Source organism: Camponotus floridanus, unplaced genomic scaffold, assembly GCF_003227725.1.
Source record: "Camponotus floridanus strain SB8 unplaced genomic scaffold, Cflo_v7.5 scaffold271, whole genome shotgun sequence".
Taxonomy (NCBI): Eukaryota; Metazoa; Arthropoda; class Insecta; order Hymenoptera; family Formicidae; genus Camponotus; species Camponotus floridanus.
Window position 1 is genome coordinate 48462 of NW_020229405.1, and position 20236 is coordinate 68697.

Consider the following 20236-nt stretch of genomic DNA (forward strand, 5'->3'; position numbering starts at 1 on the left):
GGCTTATTTTAGATATATAAAACTAATCTTTGAACGAAGGGTTTTTTATTACGATGCATAGTTTTTTTTAAATCGAAAGGAATTAGGCTCGTTATATATTCAATAACATGATAAGAAAACTAGCGTCTACGAGCCACAGAGGATGGTAAATGCCTGAAAAATTCTTTTTGATTGTACGTGAAATTTTAAACGAAAAACACGGCATATGCATATATTTTACTTGGTGCATTTAACCAAGATATAGATTCTCATTTTTGAGAAATTCTATACAACCCTCTTTACCCCCCTGAAGAGACGTAGACGAGAAAAATATCGGGGCGAAGTCGCTGAATCGGGAATCGAACCCGAGTCTTTCGCTTGCCGGGCGACTGCTCTTACCACTGAGCTATTCAGCCCCACACCGATACTACCCTCGTCTATTTGTTTATAACTATGGACAATGAAACGCGATCATTTCAGCTAGCGCGTGAATTAAATTAAATCGAAAGGAATTAGGCTCGTTATATATTCAATAACATGATAAGAAAACTAGCGTCTACGAGCCACAGAGGATGGTAAATGCCTGAAAAATTCTTTTCTCGTCTACGTCTCTTCAGGGGGGTAAAGAGGGTTGTATAGAATTTCTCAAAAATGAGAATCTATATCTTGGTTAAATGCACCAAGTAAAATATATGCATATGCCGTGTTTTTCGTTTAAAATTTCGCGTACAATCAAAAAGAATTTTTCAGGCATTTACCATCCTCTGTGGCTCGTAGACGCTAGTTTTCTTATCATGTTATTGAATATATAACGAGCCTAATTCCTTTCGATTTAATTTAATTCACGCGCTAGCTGAAATGATCGCGTTTCATTGTCCATAGTTATAAACAAATAGACGAGGGTAGTATCGGTGTGGGGCTGAATAGCTCAGTGGTAAGAGCAGTCGCCCGGCAAGCGAAAGACTCGGGTTCGATTCCCGATTCAGCGACTTCGCCCCGATATTTTTCTCGTCTACGTCTCTTCAGGGGGGTAAAGAGGGTTGTATAGAATTTCTCAAAAATGAGAATCTATATCTTGGTTAAATGCACCAAGTAAAATATATGCATATGCCGTGTTTTTCGTTTAAAATTTCGCGTACAATCAAAAAGAATTTTTCAGGCATTTACCATCCTCTGTGGCTCGTAGACGCTAGTTTTCTTATCATGTTATAGTTTTTTTTATTCACGAAAAACAAGCGAAATTTTTTGCGAAAATCGACACTTTAACTTTGAACATCCGGCATTTTGTTCCAAATCAATATTTTGAATTTTCCTTCGTTCAAAGACTAAATAATTTAATATATTAAAGAAATCTTTTTGAATTTTTTATTTCAGATGATCCAGATCCGAGCAGCAGTGGTCACAGCAAAATCAATTTTTTAAAAGAACCTTCATAAAAATAACTATATTTTTTTTATTTATTATTACATATATATACAGTATGTGTGAATTAACGTGGCCCGTAGTGATTTATTGCGAAGTTAATGGGTTTAGAAGAAAATAGTCCAAACAAAAATTGTATGGTTACAAGGGGGACATAATAAAATGAAACTTGTTCAGTTACAGGTGGCGCCACTTTTGAGATATCTTGATGGAAGCCATTTTTGTAAATGGAAGTTGATTTTTTTTTCTAATAAAAGTTGTAGCAGATATTGAAACGAATACAATGGTTTTTGTATTTTTTTATTCGGATCATTTTTGACCGAGTTACAGCGCTTTAAAGTTTCAATATTGCCAAAAACTGCTGTATTTGTCTTGATGCCAGCCACTTCTATTTGAATCCAAAAAAATGCAACAAAGAACAAAGAACAGTCGATTTACTTTTTTTAAGTAGAATTGTACATTTATTATTTTAATATTACAGTTATAAAGTAATTTTAATATTTCTTTTTCCCTTCGACATAGCCGCCATCATGTAGAATGCACTGCTGCAATCTTCTCATCGTCTCCTTTTCGACGTTTTTTAACATTTCGGGGGTTATGTTGGCGAACCTTACGATGATCGGTATTTCACGATAAACTAAAACACTTCAGTTCCGTAGGCATAATACGTACATAATAAACACAAATACGAGCGTATGCTCAAATATGAATGCAAAAACATAAACACGAACGAACTGCCAAATGTAAACAAATAAATGCCAAGTTCGCCGGTTTTTTCTTTACGGAATAATTCAGTTTTAACTGAAGTAAGTTAGTTTATCGTGAAATATCGATCAAATAAGTTCAGCACTGTGTAATGAAACATTAAGTTGCTTAATAATGTCTACTTTTACGATGGCAGAGAAAATTGAATTTGATCGATATTTCACGATAAACTAACTTACTTCAGTTAAAACTGAATTATTCCGTAAAGAAAAAACCGGCGAACTTGGCATTTATTTGTTTACATTTGGCAGTTCGTTCGTGTTTATGTTTTTGCATTCATATTTGAGCATACGCTCGTATTTGTGTTTATTATGTACGTATTATGCCTACGGAACTGAAGTGTTTTAGTTTATCGTGAAATACCGATCATCGTAAAGTTCGCCAACATGACCCCCGAAATGTTAAAAAACGTCGAAAAGGAGACGATGAGAAGATTGCAGCAGTGCATTCTACATGACGGCGGCTATGTCGAAGGGAAAAAGAAATATTAAAATTACTTTATAACTGTAATATTAAAATAATAAATGTACAATTCTACTTAAAAAAAGTAAATCGACTGTTCTTTGTTCTTTGTTGCATTTTTTTGGATTCAAATAGAAGTGGCTGGCATCAAGACAAATACAGCAGTTTTTGGCAATATTGAAACTTTAAAGCGCTGTAACTCGGTCAAAAATGATCCGAGTAAAAAAATACAAAAACCATTGTATTCGTTTCAATATCTGTTACAACTTTTATTAGAAAAAAAAATCAACTTCCATTTACAAAAATGGCTTCCATCAAGATATCTCAAAAGTGGCGCCATCTGTAACTGAACAAGTTTCATTATATTATGTCCCCCTTGTAACCATACAATTTTTGTTTGGACTATTTTCTTCTAAACCCATTAACTTCGCAATAAATCACTACGGGCCACGTTAATTCACACATACTGTATATACATATATATATATATATATATATATATATATATATACATGTAATTTACTTTAAGAAAGTCATCACTTTCTATATATTATATAATCTTTTCGTAAATGTATACGTGTTTGACATCGTTTTCCGGCCCCAGATATCCATAAATGTAAATAAAAACAAGTATTTTAATGAAATGAAAGTGACAATGCGCCAATGTCTATATAACTTATTTTGCCAAAAAAAAATGTCTCCAAAGAACTTATGCTCGTCTACGGATTCGGCGATTTTAATCGCTTCTCTCAAATTCAACTCTGAGAGATACAGAGTCTCGTGAAAAACAAATTTTTTTTGTCGGTTTAAGTATACGTCGAGCTAACACACACACACACACACACACACACACACACACACACACACACACATGCACGCACGCACGCACGTACGTACGCACGCACGCACGCACGCGTGCATTAGAACCTTGAATCACATAAAAAATATATAATATTTTATAGAATTTACAATATTTTCGCTGAACAAGCATAATAAAGGCGTGCATGTGATAAATATTAGACTAAATTAAATTTTTCTTTTATATTTTGTGTTTTGTGTCTCGTGATTTATTAATTTCGATGAAATTGTTTGAAATATTGATGACCGTAGCAACGGTCAAATCGTAGCAAATTTGGTTTGAGATAAACCATGCTTCGCGTGAAAAGTTGCAAATCCATGTGAACTTCTCATTTTACCATGTAAAGTATATGCGTGACTACACTCCCCTTTTGGAGCGGTTCCACTTCAGGAAGATATAACTTAATCCAAACCTATTTTGATTTAAACTAAATTGTAATTTTAAAATACAAAGAATACACTGTCTTCAAGCATGTACTTTGCAACACAAAACAAAATTTACTTTACATTTAATGATGATCTTCTATATATATATTTAACATATATTCCATGAAATATAACTTCTTGTACATGCTGTCGCAAAACCATATTATATTCATTAAACTTTTTAATAAATAGCGACACTTAAAACCTTTTGACTTACTGAGGAGAGTGAGCTTGACAACATATGTAGAGATCATTGAAATCGGTGAAGTCGTCCGTGAAGTACATAATTACCAAGATTTCTCATATTAAGGATTTTTATATTTCATAATAAAAATTTTCTTTAAAAAGAAAATTTACTCGAGTTTAAAAACTATATATAATTTGTGTAGAGAATAGCTGTTATACAATTATTTTTGCAAATAATTGTTTCCGGAAGTTGGAAGAATATTTTGTTTCTTCTATTTTTTAAATAAAAATTTTCTTTAAAAAGAAAATTTTTCTTTTTAAATGCTGAGGGTACTACCATATTGCTAAAAATTGTAAGCGAGAAGAAACATGTCATAAATGTGCTAGAAATCACAAAGTAAGTGATTGTAAGGCAACAAAGATGAGATGTGTTAATTGTATGCACAAGATTAAAACGTACAACTTGAAGATAAATGACGAACATGATGCGTTAAGTAGAAAATGTCCGACTTTCATCAGAGCATTGGAGGGGGAGAAAAAGAGAGCTGGCTGGGAGTCTAATAAGTAGCAATCATGGAAGGAATCAATTGTATACACGAATTCGCAGAGTGTAATGGCGCATAAAGATGAAATTCAAGACTATATGAAGAGGATGAATCTTGCAGTCATGGCGTTATCGGAGACTAGATTCATTGAAGTGGAAATTGAAGACAGTGAAGTGAATGCACCGGGATATAGTTTAGTTAGATGCGATGGGGAAAATAGAAACACGGGAGGCGTGATGATTTATATAAGAAATGATATCAAATATGATGTAATAATAAAGGAAAAGATAGTATCAAATTGTTGGTGTGTAGCAGTCGAAATAAGAGATAGTATATATAAAGGCGTAATTATAGTAGTGTATCATTCACCGAGTGCGTCAGACGGCGATTTCTTAAGATTTATAAAGGATGTAGTGGATCTCTTAGTAGCCAAAGGTCAATGCATTATGTTAGGTGACTTTAATATAGACTTAATAGCGGACATGTTTTATGCAAAAAAGTTAGTAAATGAGATGTTGTGTTTGGGTATGAAACAATACGTAGACAAACCGACGAGGATTACAAAAAATAGTCAAACTTTGATAGATTTAGTTTTCGCAAATACTAAGGTAAGCTGTGTATATGATAATCCAAGGATAACAGATCATTTATGGGTAAGCGTTGAGCTCAATAGAGAGAGAAGTAATATTAAAGGAAAATATAGAGAATTTATTAGTAGAGATTACAATAAATTTCAGATAGATGAATTTTTATATGCAGTAGAGGAAGGATTAGATAGTAGAGTTAATTTAGAGGTAAACGAAAGAGCAGAGAAATTTGTTCAGAATATGGTAGCGGCGTTAGATAGGATAGCACCAATGAAAAAGTTGTTGTTGAAATTGAAAAGTTTAAAATTCCTAAGATATGGGAAGGGAAAAAATGGTATACGGATGAAATAAGATTAGATGCAAATACAAGGGACGAAGCATATGCAAGAGCGGTACATACGGGCAAAGAACAAGATTGGTTACAGTTTAAAGCTGCGAGAAATACGGTAGTCAAAACAATTAGAAAGAAAAAGAAAGAATTTTATGAGAACATGATAGATAATAATAAAAATGATCCTGTACTAATGTGGAAAACTTTAAAGGAAGTCATAAGAGGAGAGGCTACGGGTTCAAAAGAAATTAATAATGTAGATTTTGGAATATTAGAAAATGTAGAAGAATGTACTTTAGCGAATAAATTTAATATATTTTATATACAGAGCATTAATGACATAATAGAATCTATAGGAAAAAATTATAGTAAAAGTTCAAAAACTATTTATATTATAAAAAAGGTATAAAAAAGGTAAAGAGGTATAATTGAAAATTTTGAAGCGATAAATTTGCAGAAATTAGAACAAATTGTTATGGCCTTGCCACGGAAGCAAGGAACAGATGAGGGAATATCTAGTGATATATTAAAAATGAGCTTTCATGTGAAAAAGAATGAACTATTGAAGGTTATAAATGATTCATTAATAAAAGGTGCATGTCCGGAGGGATGGAAAACATCTACTATAATACCGATTCCTAAGATAGAAAAACCAAAGAAAGCAAGAAAGTGAATATAGACCAATTAATATATTACCTATTTATGAGAAAATTCTAAAATTAGTCATAAAGGAACAAATAGATGAATACTTACATAGTAATGATATTATATCTGAACATCAATCGGGATTTAGAAAACACCATTCGTGTGAAACAGCGATACAAAGTGTCATTGACGATTGGAAGCTAATATTTAATGAAGGGAAAATGGTAGGAGTAATATTCCTGGATTTAAAACGAGCATTCGAAACGGTGAATAGGACAAAATTGCTAGAAAAATTAGATCAATATGGAATGAAAGGAAGGGTACTAGAATGGTTTAGAACATATCTAAGCAACAGAACACAACAAGTTAAATTTAACAATCAATGGTCAGAATGTCTTAAAACGGAATATGATGTCCCACAAGGATCGGTACTAGGGCCTTTGCTATTTACAATATATATAAACGATATAATAGAATCTTGTCCGGATGAGTGCAATATAAAAATGTTTGCGGATGATACATTAGTAAGCGGGGAAGGTAGTGAGGAACTAGAGAGGAAAATGAACATGGTATTTAACATAGTAGAAGTATGGATGAGTGTTAATAAATTGAAAATGAATGCGGGTAAAACAAAATACATGATAGTCAGAAGTGTAAGAAAGGAACAGAGAGGTAATATTACGTTAAGATGCTCCGATGGAATTGAATTAGAACGCGTTGAAAAAATCAAATACCTTGGTGTAATTATCGATGATAAACTACAATTTAAGGACCACTGCGATTATATGCTTAAGAAAATAGGGAAAATGACTAGTTTTTTAAATAGAATAGGTAACTTCGTATCAGCGTACACTAGATGTATTGTATATAAGTCCATCATAGCACCTCATTTCGAATACTGTGCTACTCTATTAATCGGGATGGGAGGAACGCAAGTGAATAAATTTCAGGTAGCTCAAAACCGTGCCATGAGAGTCATTTTGCAATGCAATAGATGTACCAAAGTTGAGCATATGCTGCAGGCGTTGCAGTTTATGTCCGTAAGGCAACGATTGTATTATAACGTGGGTGTATTTATTTTTAAAATCTTAAATAACATGGCATCGGTGGCGTTAAGTAACAAAATAGAAATAGTGGGAAGGGAATGTGATAGACAAACGAGACAGGCCGGAGACATAGTATTAACATTTCGTCGAACTAGAAGTGCGCAAAAAAGTCTGTTCTACGAAGGAATAAAAATGTATAATTCTTTACCCACCGAGATAAAGCAATGTGAAAGATTAGTATCGTTTAAGAGACTGTTAAAAGAATATGTATTTAACAATGTATAGTAATTATGTATAGGAAAAATAGCTAAGAAAGCTAATGAAAAATCTCTCTCTCTCTCTCTCTCTCTCTCTCGCTCTACGCAAAGTTCTATGGAAAAAAAAAATTGCTGCGTTCTTATCCTGATATTGCTGAAATATTTGTCCTGATAAGGCCGAAAAAGCAATTGATCGTCAATGATAATCTCGAAAGATGTTAATAAACAAGGTAAAATCATGATAAGATTATATGTATATATGTTTTCGCGCAAAGAATAAATAAATATAAAAAAAAATTGGCCTCTCTATATGCAAAGAAATTTTACTCGAGTTTAAAAACTATATATAATTTGTGTAGAGAATAGCTGTTATACAATTATTTTTGCAAATAATTGTTTCCGGAAATCGGAAGAATATTTTGTTTCTTCTATTTTTTAAATAAAAATTTTCTTTAAAAAGAAAAATTTTCTTTTTGTCCGCTATTAAGTCTATATTAAAGTCACCTAACATAATGCATTGATCTTTGGCTACTAAGAGATCCACTACATTCTTTATAAATCTTAAGAAATCGCCGTCTGACGCACTCGGTGAGTGATACACTACTATAATTACGCCTTTATATATACTATCTCTTATTTCGACTGCTACACACCAACAATTTGATACTATCTTTTCCTTTATTATTACATCATATTTGATATCATTTCTTATATAAATCATCACGCCTCCCGTGTTTCTATTTTCCTCATCGCATCTAACTAAACTATATCCCGGTGCATTCACTTCACTGTCTTCAATTTCCACAATGAATCTAGTCTCCGATAACACCATGACTGCAAGATTCATCCTCTTCATATAGTCTTGAATTTCATCTTTATGCGCCATTACACTCTGCGAATTCGTGTATACAATTGATTCCTTCCATGATTGCTACTTATTAGACTCCCAGCCAGCTCTCTTTTTCTCCCCCTCCAATGCTCTGATGAAAGTCGGACATTTTCTACTTAACGCATCATGTTCGTCATTTATCTTCAAGTTGTACGTTTTAATCTTGTGCATACAATTAACACATCTCATCTTTGTTGCCTTACAATCACTTACTTTGTGATTTCCAGCACATTTATGACATGTTTCTTCTCGCTTACAATTTTTAGCAATATGGTAGTACCCCCAGCATTTAAAACATCTCTTAACACTGTAATGATCAAACACAGGACATTTCCTCCATCCGATATTTATTTTCTCTCTTTTCAGCATTAGCTCATGCGTCTTTTCATCTATCTCCAGTATTAGGGAACCGGCCTCTTTTTTTCCATCTCCAACACGGGAATGATCGTCACTCCTACCTTTAACCATCCTTTTCACTATTTTTATATAGAATTCTTCTTCAATTTTATTTTGTTTCTTGATTGTATCAATTAAGACTTCATCATCCAGCTGTATTTCTTCTTCTCCAACATTTACAATTTTTATTTTCGGTTTTATTCCTTTCGGTTCTATGACCTTGAAGTCATCACCTAGCTTCTCATGCACTGTATCCCTCAGCTTTTTCATTTCACTCTCGCTGTCATATCCAAGAATAATCGATCCTTTATTTACTTTCTTCAACTTTGTTATTCCTACATCCAGCTTTTTTATATCTACCTTCTCTTTTACCAATTTCTTGGTAGTTTCACATTCCTGCTCTCTCTTCGGTTGTACGATTAAAATGCTTTCTTTCTTCTTATTTTTTACTGCTTCACTGTAACTTCCTATTCTTTCTGTGGTTTTCTCCTGTATATTTCTCTTTATTTCTTCAAGTTCTCGTCTAAAGGTTTCCAATTCTTCTCTAATAATCTGCGTAATCATCATCTTGATTTCATTCTTATAAGCTACTTCGTCTCCCATTTCCTTCACTGTATTTACTAACCAATCAATTTTTCCTCTCCTTTTGCTGTTTATTCGCACCTGATGAAGTCACTCTTGCTCCCCTCGAACCCGTTGATCCTGTCGATCCCAATCTTTCTCTACCCCCGCTCACCGTCGGCGTTTTCCTCATTTCAACCTTATCACTCTCGTTTTCGATTTCTTTAAATGGACCTTCGCATTTCACCAATTCATCCCTCTTGAGAATTTTATGCCTGAAAATGCATCCAGGATGAAAGAAAGCTTTCGTACACGTTGTACACTGCTGCACAACGTTTTTTATTTCTTTCTTACACGCAGAGCAACGATATTCCGCGTACTCGAGATGTAGCATATCCGCATTACCGACTGATAATCTCGATAACGATGAATCCCAGCGTCTTCCACGAATTAGTTACTTTAGCGTCCGCGTTTGCTGAGTCATCCACGACCTTGAACGACACCTATCTTCCGCGCGTTGTAATGTCACACGAAAATTAACGTTTTTCTCACATCAATCAGCACATCTCGACCAGGTAACGCACAATAATGTTCAGGATCAATCCCAGCACCACTGTGAAAACTCATATTCCCATTAGCTCTCTTAAACCGCAGTACAAACAATGATTTATACGGAGCGATGTGACACACGTTCACTTTCAAAAAAGCCAAGAGAGAGAGAGAGAGAGACAACCGCGGTTTTCTTCATGTTTAAACGCAACTGTTTCTGGTAAAAAATTAATATCATAATATCAAAAGATAATACGTTAGTTACAGAACAATACAAATAATAGATAACGAAATGACAAGATTTTATTTGAAGGTCAATTTAAAAAATTGAGAAAACAAATCAAATTCTTTTGAACTTAAGTCACGATAGGTAAACTTGAAATGAGAGTCGCACTACTTCGTCCTCGATAAAAGATGACAATGTGAATAAACAAAACATCGAATTTTGTGTGCAGGAAGTGACACAAAAGCTATACGATAGTAATGATATGTCTAAAGTTCAAAGCAGGTTCTTTCATATTCATATTTTGATTTGCATATATGCTGAGATGTATCCTGTTGTGTGATTCTTTTCATAGACGAATGTAACAGTGTTATAATGAACAAGCAGTTTATCAAGCGACGCGGTAGCATCGCGACGCCAAGTACATAAAAAACAAGTCCAAGCATTGAGTTCCAAGCATTGAGTTGAGAGTCACTGCTCTCGACGCGGCGCTACCAAGTACCTTATCCGGAATTTCGCGTCAAGTAAACATTCGGTTAAGTATTTAATAAACTAAAGCCGTAATCAAAAATCTAACGACACTTTTATTATAAAATGTGAATATATGCTTTCGATTGCGACCTATTTGAACAAAATCGGTGCAGTCAATCCTGAGAAATGATGATCGAATATCAGAATTGTGACATTTTTCGTTTTCCTTCATTTCCAGTATCTCACGTACATATGCTCGCACGCACACACGCAAAGCGAATTTGTCCCTCAAGCGGCGTTCACATCGCTGCATACGATTATTGCTTCGATATGTACAATGCTTTAAGTGACAAAATCATATGTGTGCATGTGCGCACATACGTATGATATATATATATATATATATATATATATATATATATATATATGTATGTGTACGTATATATGAAAGATAAATTTATTAAAGTATAGTGCGGAATAGTGTAACAAGGAATAGAAGCGACACGTTAAGGTTACTTGTTTAAAAAGACAGAAGAGAAGTGACATATTAATAAAATTTATTATCGTAGTAGCGTCGCGACGCCGAGTGCAATGATTATTAAAAAAAAAACCCAGATTTGTGACACTTAATGACCGCCAAGTGGACTGTGATTGTGAAATTTTTCTCATTTTTAGATTAGATATAATATATTTTGACATATTATATTAATAAAAAGAATAAACAGTTATCATTTTGTGGAATATATTTGTATAATTTATAATTGTGTGTGTGTGTGTGTGTGGGTGTGTGTGTGTGTGTGTGGGTGGGTGGGTGGGTGTGTGTGGGTGTGGGTGTGTGCGCGTGTGTGTGTGTGTGTGGGTGGGTGTGTGTGTGTGTGTGTGTGGGTGTGTGTGTGTGTGTATGTGTGTGTGGGTGTGTGTGTGTATGTGTGTGTGTGTGTGTGTAGAAATTTACATATTTAACTGCGCAATCATAATTATAGTTACATAGACATTTATTACATTTGCCTACGTAGACACAAATATAGTTACACAGAAATATAATATTTCCTATATCTATAATAATAATTATATGTATATATATATATGTGTGTGTGTGTGTGTGTGTGTGTGTGTGTGTGTGTGTATAGAGATGTGTAGAAATTTTCATATTTGACTGCGCAACCATAATTATACTTACATAGACATTTATTACATTTACCTGCATAGACATAAATATAGTTACGCAGAAATATTTCCTACATATATAATTATTTATTATATATATACTAGCTGACCCGACAGACGTTGTCCTGTCTTTACTATAAATATTGAATTCGAATTGGTATAATTAATGGAAAATAAATATTTATCCACCGACCCATCTGTGTTAAACGATCAGCTATCAAGCTGAGCGGACGTGTAACGTTCCGCGGTTTTATTGCTAACAACGTTATGCTCTCTGTGTTGTGCTGTTATTATTCTGTTATTAAAGTTTTCTGTTATTTTAAACCGTGTTGTTATTCTCGAGTGCGCGGGAACTCCGAGGTTTGCGAGCGCCGGTCGGTTTAGTCACGCGCGCGTTCGATCTTTCTCGACGTCGCGCGCGGAACATTAGAAAATTTACGAAAATTAAAGAAAACCTAACGAAAATATAAATTTAACATAACGGTCAGTTGATAGACATAACTGTCAGTTGTTTTAAATAACTGTCAGCGATTGACAGAATACGCGCTGCAAATATTGTTTAGCACAGATGGGTCGGTTAAATATGGGATGGTTAAATACTTAATTTATCCTTTCATTTCAAATATGAAACAACTCACAGTTATGTTAAGTTATGGTAAATTAATATTTTCGTTAAGTTTTCCTTAATTTTCCTAAAGTTTCTAATGTTCCGCTAAACTTACAAAATTTTTTCTTTAATAAGAACCTTCTCCAGACAATAATTAACACAACAAAAAAAGAATTAGCGAAATTGTTCCCTCCGTTCACGTGTGATGCGATGACCAAGGGAAATAGAGATTCATTTTTATATATATAGAAGATATATATATATATATATATATATATATAATAAAAAAATATTCTTATAATAAATAATTTATAAAAATTTTCCCTCAAAAAATATATACAATTTTCCTAAAAAAAATCAAAACTAAATATGAAATCAATGATTAATTAGCCAAGTACATTGAAGCAATTGATAGGGATTTGTAATTTGAAATATTTGTCACAAATTCAATCATCTTGCATTTATATATTAGATTCTCGACAAAATAAAAATGAATTTCAAAATAAGTTCCAAGTAAATTTGGAACTAAAAAAATTAAGACCAAAACAACTTACAAAAACTTGGCGTATTCGGGTCACATTACATTATAATTTTACAATGTTTGCGAATTATATACCTGTAATTAATTTCAATTATAGAAATATGTGAACTATAATACGACCCGAGCACGCCAAGTTTTTGTAAGTTGTTTTGGTCTTAATTTTTTTAGTTCCAAATTTACTTGGAACTTATTTTGAAATTCATTTTTATTTTGTCGAGAATCTAATATATAAATGCAAGATTGAATTTGTGACAAATATTTCAAATTACAAATCCCTATCAATTGCTTCAATGTACTTGGCTAATTAATCATTGATTTCATATTTAGTTTTGATTCTTTGTAAGAAAATTGTATATATTTTTTGAGGGAAAATTTTTATAAATTATTTATTATAAGGGTATTTTTTTATTAAACGTTTTGTTGCATACAAGGAATATTTTTCATGTACCTGGCGTATTTTTTTTACCTTTGTAAGGTTTTTTTTGGAAGGATTTCACATCTTTTTGTAAAATTTATTTATATACTTTTTCTGCAAAAAATATATATGCATTTTTAGCACTTCTGGGCCAACTACACTATTGTACTACTAAATCATTTACTAATTGCCATCCGATATATTATTATATATTATACGTCAAAATTATTGATGTAATTAAGTTTTTATCATTACATATTTACTATTATAGATTTCATTATTATTGTATTATTATTTATTATAAAATAAAATTTTGTTTCACGTATGAAGAATCAAAGAAAATTTTAGAAGTTCAGATTTCATTAAAATAAAACATGTTGCAATTCTGTCATTGTATTAGATTTCTATCTTAAACAAAATGAAATTTAAAGTGAAATTTAGCCATTACTAGGTTTAAAGAGAAAAAAAAGAAGTTACAAATTCGAAAACAGATATATACCCACACAGAAAATAATATCTATTATATATCTAATGGATATCCACAATGGACATTATGGATATCCACGAATATATAGAAAATATCTATTAGACGTACTTTAAATATCCAAATGTCCGCCACTCGAGATCTTATAAATATCCAAAGGATATCCACATAAATATCCACTAGATAGATATCATACAAGATCCAGTGAATATTTCTGTAAATATTTATTGTATGTATGATGGATATTTATTAGATTTTTGCATGGATATTCATTCCATGTTCCATATATATATTCATGGAATATGTAGATTAATATCCATTATATATCTATATCAATGTCTTTTATATGTATATTAAATATTTATTAGAGCTCTCATATCTATAAGATATCTACATAAGTATTCAGTAGATATTCATATAATATCCGCTGGATATTTCTGTAGATATCCATTGCATGTATACTGAACATTTATTAGATTTTTATGTAAATATCCATCCAATGTTCTATAAATATTCATAGAATATGTCCCTCAATATCTATTGGACATTTACATTAATATTCAGACAATATTTATATAGATATCTGTATGTATAATATACTGTATGTATAATTGATATTTATTAGATTTTTGCATGGATATTCATACAATTTTATATACATTCCTTAAGGAATATATATAAAATTGTATGAATATCCATGCAAAAATCTAATAAATATCAATTATACATACAGTATATTATACATACAGATATCTATATAAATATTGTCTGAATATTAATAATAATATATATAAAAGGATAGACATTGGTAATAAGGTTTATTAAAATTAAATAGTTTTAAATATCTTTTAAAAAAAACAGTATTTTTTATTTCTTTCAATGGTATATTTTCAAAACATATTCTTACTTTCCTACTTCATTAATAAGTAGGATTAATACAAAAAATAAAAATTAATTAAACAAAAAATTTAGAATTACTACAAAAAAATCAGAAATTAAAGTTAACAGAAGGATTAAACTTACTATAGAATCAGTTGTTTAGTTATTTGGAACACAATACGCGAACACATATCCTAAAATTGTAGAAATTATATAAACTTAGAAGCATATTTAAAAACATGTTAAAAACAGATTATTAATTACCTGTTATATTAATAATATAATGATATAATGATATATTATATTAATAATTAAAAGCAGAATCTTATACAAAGCCCAAAGGCTGGATACAATTGAATATTTCGATCTTAATCAGAAAAAATTTCAAATAAAAATTGTATAGGGTTTAACAATATCTATTTGCAGATCTTATTATTTTGACCTTGAGTGGAGTTGCCAACATCAGGACAAAATAATTAATTAAAAATTTTTTAAATACCCCCAACATATTTTTTTAAAATATGGTTCCATTTAAAAAATTCAAGATATCTTATGTTGATCTTGATATCACCCAAGATCAAAATAATAAGATTTGTAAATAGATATTTTTACAATACAACCTTACAATTTTTGAAACTTTTTTTCTTAAATGTATTGTTTACGAGACATTCGACTGTGTAACTAGAATTTTGTATCTCACCTTGTATATTATATGCTTTATACCTATCTTAGACTTATACTGACTGCAACACAACACATTTATTTATAAATTTATATGAACTTTTAAATAAAAATTTTATCAAACTGCTCATTTTTCTACAAAATATTAAATACAGAATTAACATTGTAGAGCAGAGATGACAGACATGTAACCGAGCCAATATAATATTGTGATTCGTAAATAATATAGAAATCTATTGAACAAAAAATATAGAAGTTATAGCATAATTAATCACATAAAATACAACTTGGAATAATTTGTTTTTGAAACGGAAATATTCAGATATTTCAATACTTATAAAACTATATATATATATATTACGCCGTCGCCCGCCTCGGGAACGCCGCTCCCGAGGAGGTGGCGTGCAAATTTGGCGGGTTCGGTAATTGGCGGTATCGGGATCTCAAAATGGCGGTACGATATCTTAAAATGGCGGTAAAATACGGTAACAGACTCTCCAACAAAAAGGAGATAGAATATGGGCGCCAGGCGCGGTATTTCCGCGCCACGATATCGAAACGGTAACGGCAAGCTCAGTTTATGGCAGAGGGGCAGAGTTTTTTGCGAAGTATTTATCGTAAGGGGAAGAGAGCGCTAGAATATCGTTAGGAGAGAGAAATGATTACTCAGTTATTTGGTCACAATTAATTACATATATTGAAATGTTAGAATACACACACCATGAACAGTATAATCGACTTGAATATAATATGGATAAAATTTAATATACTAGCGATAAAGTCAATATAATAGCGGTAATTCAATATAATAGCGATAAAGTTAATTTAATAGCGATAAATTTAATATAATAGCGATAAACTCGGTAAATATACCGGTAAATATACAAGAACGCGAGGTACAAGATAAAATAATAAAAGAAAGCAGATAAATTTCGAAAATCTAACGGTTATTTTGTAAATTGCGGAAACAATGGACACGCTATAACGGCTGATGCGAAGGTCAGATACAATACTCTCAGAGAGGCTACTTAAAATTTTGACTCTGAGTCGGCAATAAAAGAAAAGGAAAAAAAAACGGTATTAAAAAATAGTTTAGCCTTTCAATAATGACGGTAATCGAAGGCCGTGAACATTAGCGGCGAAATCTCTACCAAACTTGGGAACGAATTACGTCTGATTTCGGCTCGTATGCTAAGACGTTCGTCTCGCTAACAAATTTCGGTATAATTCTCAACTAGTTTATGGCGGTAATCCACGCAATTAACGGTAATCAGAGTGTACGGGAATTTTATGATCAGACGTTTATACGCGGATGGTTTACGAACGTTCCTGGAGGCGCGAGCCTCGTGCTCAATATCGATATAAATCGAACCTGACTTTGCATACAATTGTGACGGTAACTTTTACGCTCAACAATAATTAACGGTAGCGAACAATAGACCACTAAGAAATAGACAGAATTTTAATCCGAAATAGACGGTATCCGTATTTTATAAAAGTTCGATATAACTCGAATCGAACCTTTTCTTACGGCAATTAACGGTGACTTTCGACAAAGTCTTGATGGAAAACAAAAGCTTTCTTTAACGGTAGTGCCAAGGAGATAGACAGAAATTGTTTACCCGATGTAACGGTCGCAGCACGACCTTTTGTTTCGTTAACAATAGCACGACGTCCGCGTAACGGAAATTTCGAACAAGCGGTACGTTAAATACTTTTCGGCGGAGATTTCGCGTAGAACAATATTCTTGCAGAGCCGTTCTCTTAATTCCGGTAACACACGCTCGCGAAGAAATTACTCGCTCAAATCCCGCCTTCCGGTATGCGATATACTCGATCAAAAATCGCCGCGTCACGCTCGGAGTATCGATACCAGAAAAATGTTACAGAAACGATACAATTCTAAACGGTACGGAAACGATACATAATACTACGGACTGTCGGTACGAACACCCCTGAGAGGGACAATTCCGCGACCCCGGTGACAGCTGGCGTCCGATAATTACGGTACAAGTTTTCAACTTCTCGGTAATTTTTCTTTACGGTACGATAGCCGCCCGGTGACGGTATCTCGATACGATGACACCAGCTGATCCCGGAGTAATTTTTCTAGTCGGCTACCTGTGCGACGGCTTACAATTAGTGTTGGTGGCGGCTCCCTCAGGGTCGTCTCTTCCGGATTCTGGTTGCTGTGCACTGGTCACTAGCTCACCATACAGTGACGATCTTCGTCTGTGCTCGTAAGGCCCTCGAATCCCGCGCCGATCTTCCGCGCATCTTGTCGATTTCGGGGAAACGGGATTGATTCTCCGCCCCCTCGAACGTTGCTGCTGTTGTACGGCGTTGCCCTTACACAGGGGCCCAGTACTTGTAAACGACGGTAATTCGTGATGCCGATTCTCGGGGACGCGGCCGGCTGGCCAGGCCGTCTCCGTGTCTCCTTCCGAGATTTCCGTTTTTCCAGTCAGCTGCCTGGACAGTTGCCTTCATCACCGTCGTCGGGATTTGCTGCCGTTTCTTTTACAATCTGAAATAATGCAGATTCAATCTCCTATTACATTATAAAGCGCGGTGGCGCGGGATCTTACTACTTGACCTTATTCCTGTGGTATCCTCGGTATCCTCGGTATCCTCGGTATCTTCGGTATCCTCGATATCTAGCGGTAGCTTCCTTTACAACTTGTCGATCTTGCACGCACGCACAGTAGCCGTATTCGAATCGCGGGTCTTAAATTTCGCTAAAAAATAGGACTAAACATTTGAATAATAAGTAGCGGTAGTCTCCTCTCAGGCGCGAGAGGAGACTACCCCGCGCACGTTGTTTTCCCTCGGCAGGGAAATCGTGACGGAGCTTAAAAAGCGTCACGTCACAATATATATATATAAAATTCAGAAATTCTCATATGAAAAATCTATAAAGAAAAATTCGAACAAAATTAAATGATAAAAGTATTTGCAATTTTATTTCGCCAACATAATAGATTCTAGAAATTATAAGAAATTAAAGCATGTGTATATGAATGTATCTGACAAGGTACATCTAGCAGTCATACATATCATGACTTTTTTTATCATAATTAATTATTTAATTGATAATAAAAATTAATTTATTATTTAATTTATTATTATATTAATTTATTATAATCTTTTCCGTTATAAAAAGTTGAAAATTGAGACTCGAATTTCTTGTATATAAAAGTAAAAAAGTTTTCTAATCTTGGAAGAAAGCTTAAAATTAATAATTAACCTAGTCTCGTTAGTTTAACGCGCGAATGTATACGAAAATGGTTTTCCTGGCTCATTATTCATCGTCAACCGGTTCATAAATGAAGATGTGATTAATGACTCGATAGTAATTAATTTTGATGCAGTGATAACGTGCCACTACTAATCAAAGACAATCGAGACGAGACAAATTTTCCATCTGATTGATGGAATTGCATTTCATCAATGACAAAATTTATAAACTGCACAAATTTAATTCGCAATTTGATCTTTATTATTTTTACATGTTTGCTACGCAATTCTATATTTAATACAATCTATATTTAAAACATTTAGAGTAAATAGAATTTCTATCTTAATTGCATACTCCAGCATTTTATGGACAATATTTGAGAGCATAATAAAATGCTTATATTATTATTTTTTCTGTAATTTTTTTTCCAAATCTACAAGATATAACGCGAACGATTCGGCGACGATCGATACGAACTTGCAATTTCCGCATTATACATTTGTCTCATGCTACAACCGGACAAGCCGGTCTTCTAAAATATACATACACGTGCGACGCGTTTACATTCGCCGTTCACGTCGTATGTGCGAGAGAAACGTTGCTACCATCGCCTGGGAATCATCGATGTTTCCCATACCCAGCATTCTCCGTTCTCACCATAAAACCGATGTGAAACCAGACGGTTCCCAACGCTCATCTGTGAGATTCGTTTGAAATTCGGTCTTTTCGAATAAAATTTCAAAAGGATTGATTTCATCTTTGATTCTATTGGCTACGAACTGAAAATTTAAATTATAATATTTATAAATAAAATGTCATCTTTTTTCATCTTCTTTTCATCTATAATTCTTTTTAGGATTAGGATATATTTATTTCATGTCTTTCTACAGATTCATTTTCATTATACCATAATCTCAATTTACATATTTGTTTGATTATTTACACCGTTTATTAATATCGCGTATTAATAAACGATTTTATAACATTTATATATTTATAATACAAATTGATAATTATAAATTGCAATTAATTATACATAACAATACAAATTTAATTCATTTGAATTAAAACAAATTCAGAAAATTTTAAATAGTTGTGAGAATCTTTAAACCTACAAAATAAATAACGCAAAGATTAGCAACTCGATATTTATTTTCGTCTTTTGATTCACTTTAGCCAAATGTGCTAATTTTAATACTACTGTCTAATCTGTCATTAAGTATGACAGCATAACCCACTTTCGGATTCGACACCTCCCAATGCATCATACTTTCCTGTCAGTTTACTTATCAATTTAGATTATGTCTCGAAAGAGCTAATTATACTTCCGATTTGTATTCTCGAACTTAGAATACGTATCAAATCGAAATATATTAAATAATATTGAATAATATCTTGGTTAATTTCCGAGAAAAAATGTGTTTTATTATATATATATATATATCGTGTAATTATTTCACTATAAAACTATATATAATCATATATAACTATATATAATTATAATTATAATTATCTCACTATAAATCATAGTTTTATAGTAGACAGTGAAACGAAAATTGTCGAGGCAAAGGAAATAGATAATGACAATATTATATTAGTAAACCCCTTCCATTACAAATTACAATT

The 20236-nt window shown here is 32.7% G+C and overlaps 1 non-coding gene across 1 annotated transcript; it reads right to left on the reverse strand.

Moving 5' to 3' along the window:
* Positions 1–323: 323 nt before the first annotated feature.
* Trnaa-ggc lies at positions 324–395 on the reverse strand. The gene has a single exon. It is a non-coding gene; the product is annotated as a tRNA-Ala (tRNA).
* Between the last annotated feature and the right edge of the window lie 19841 nt (positions 396–20236).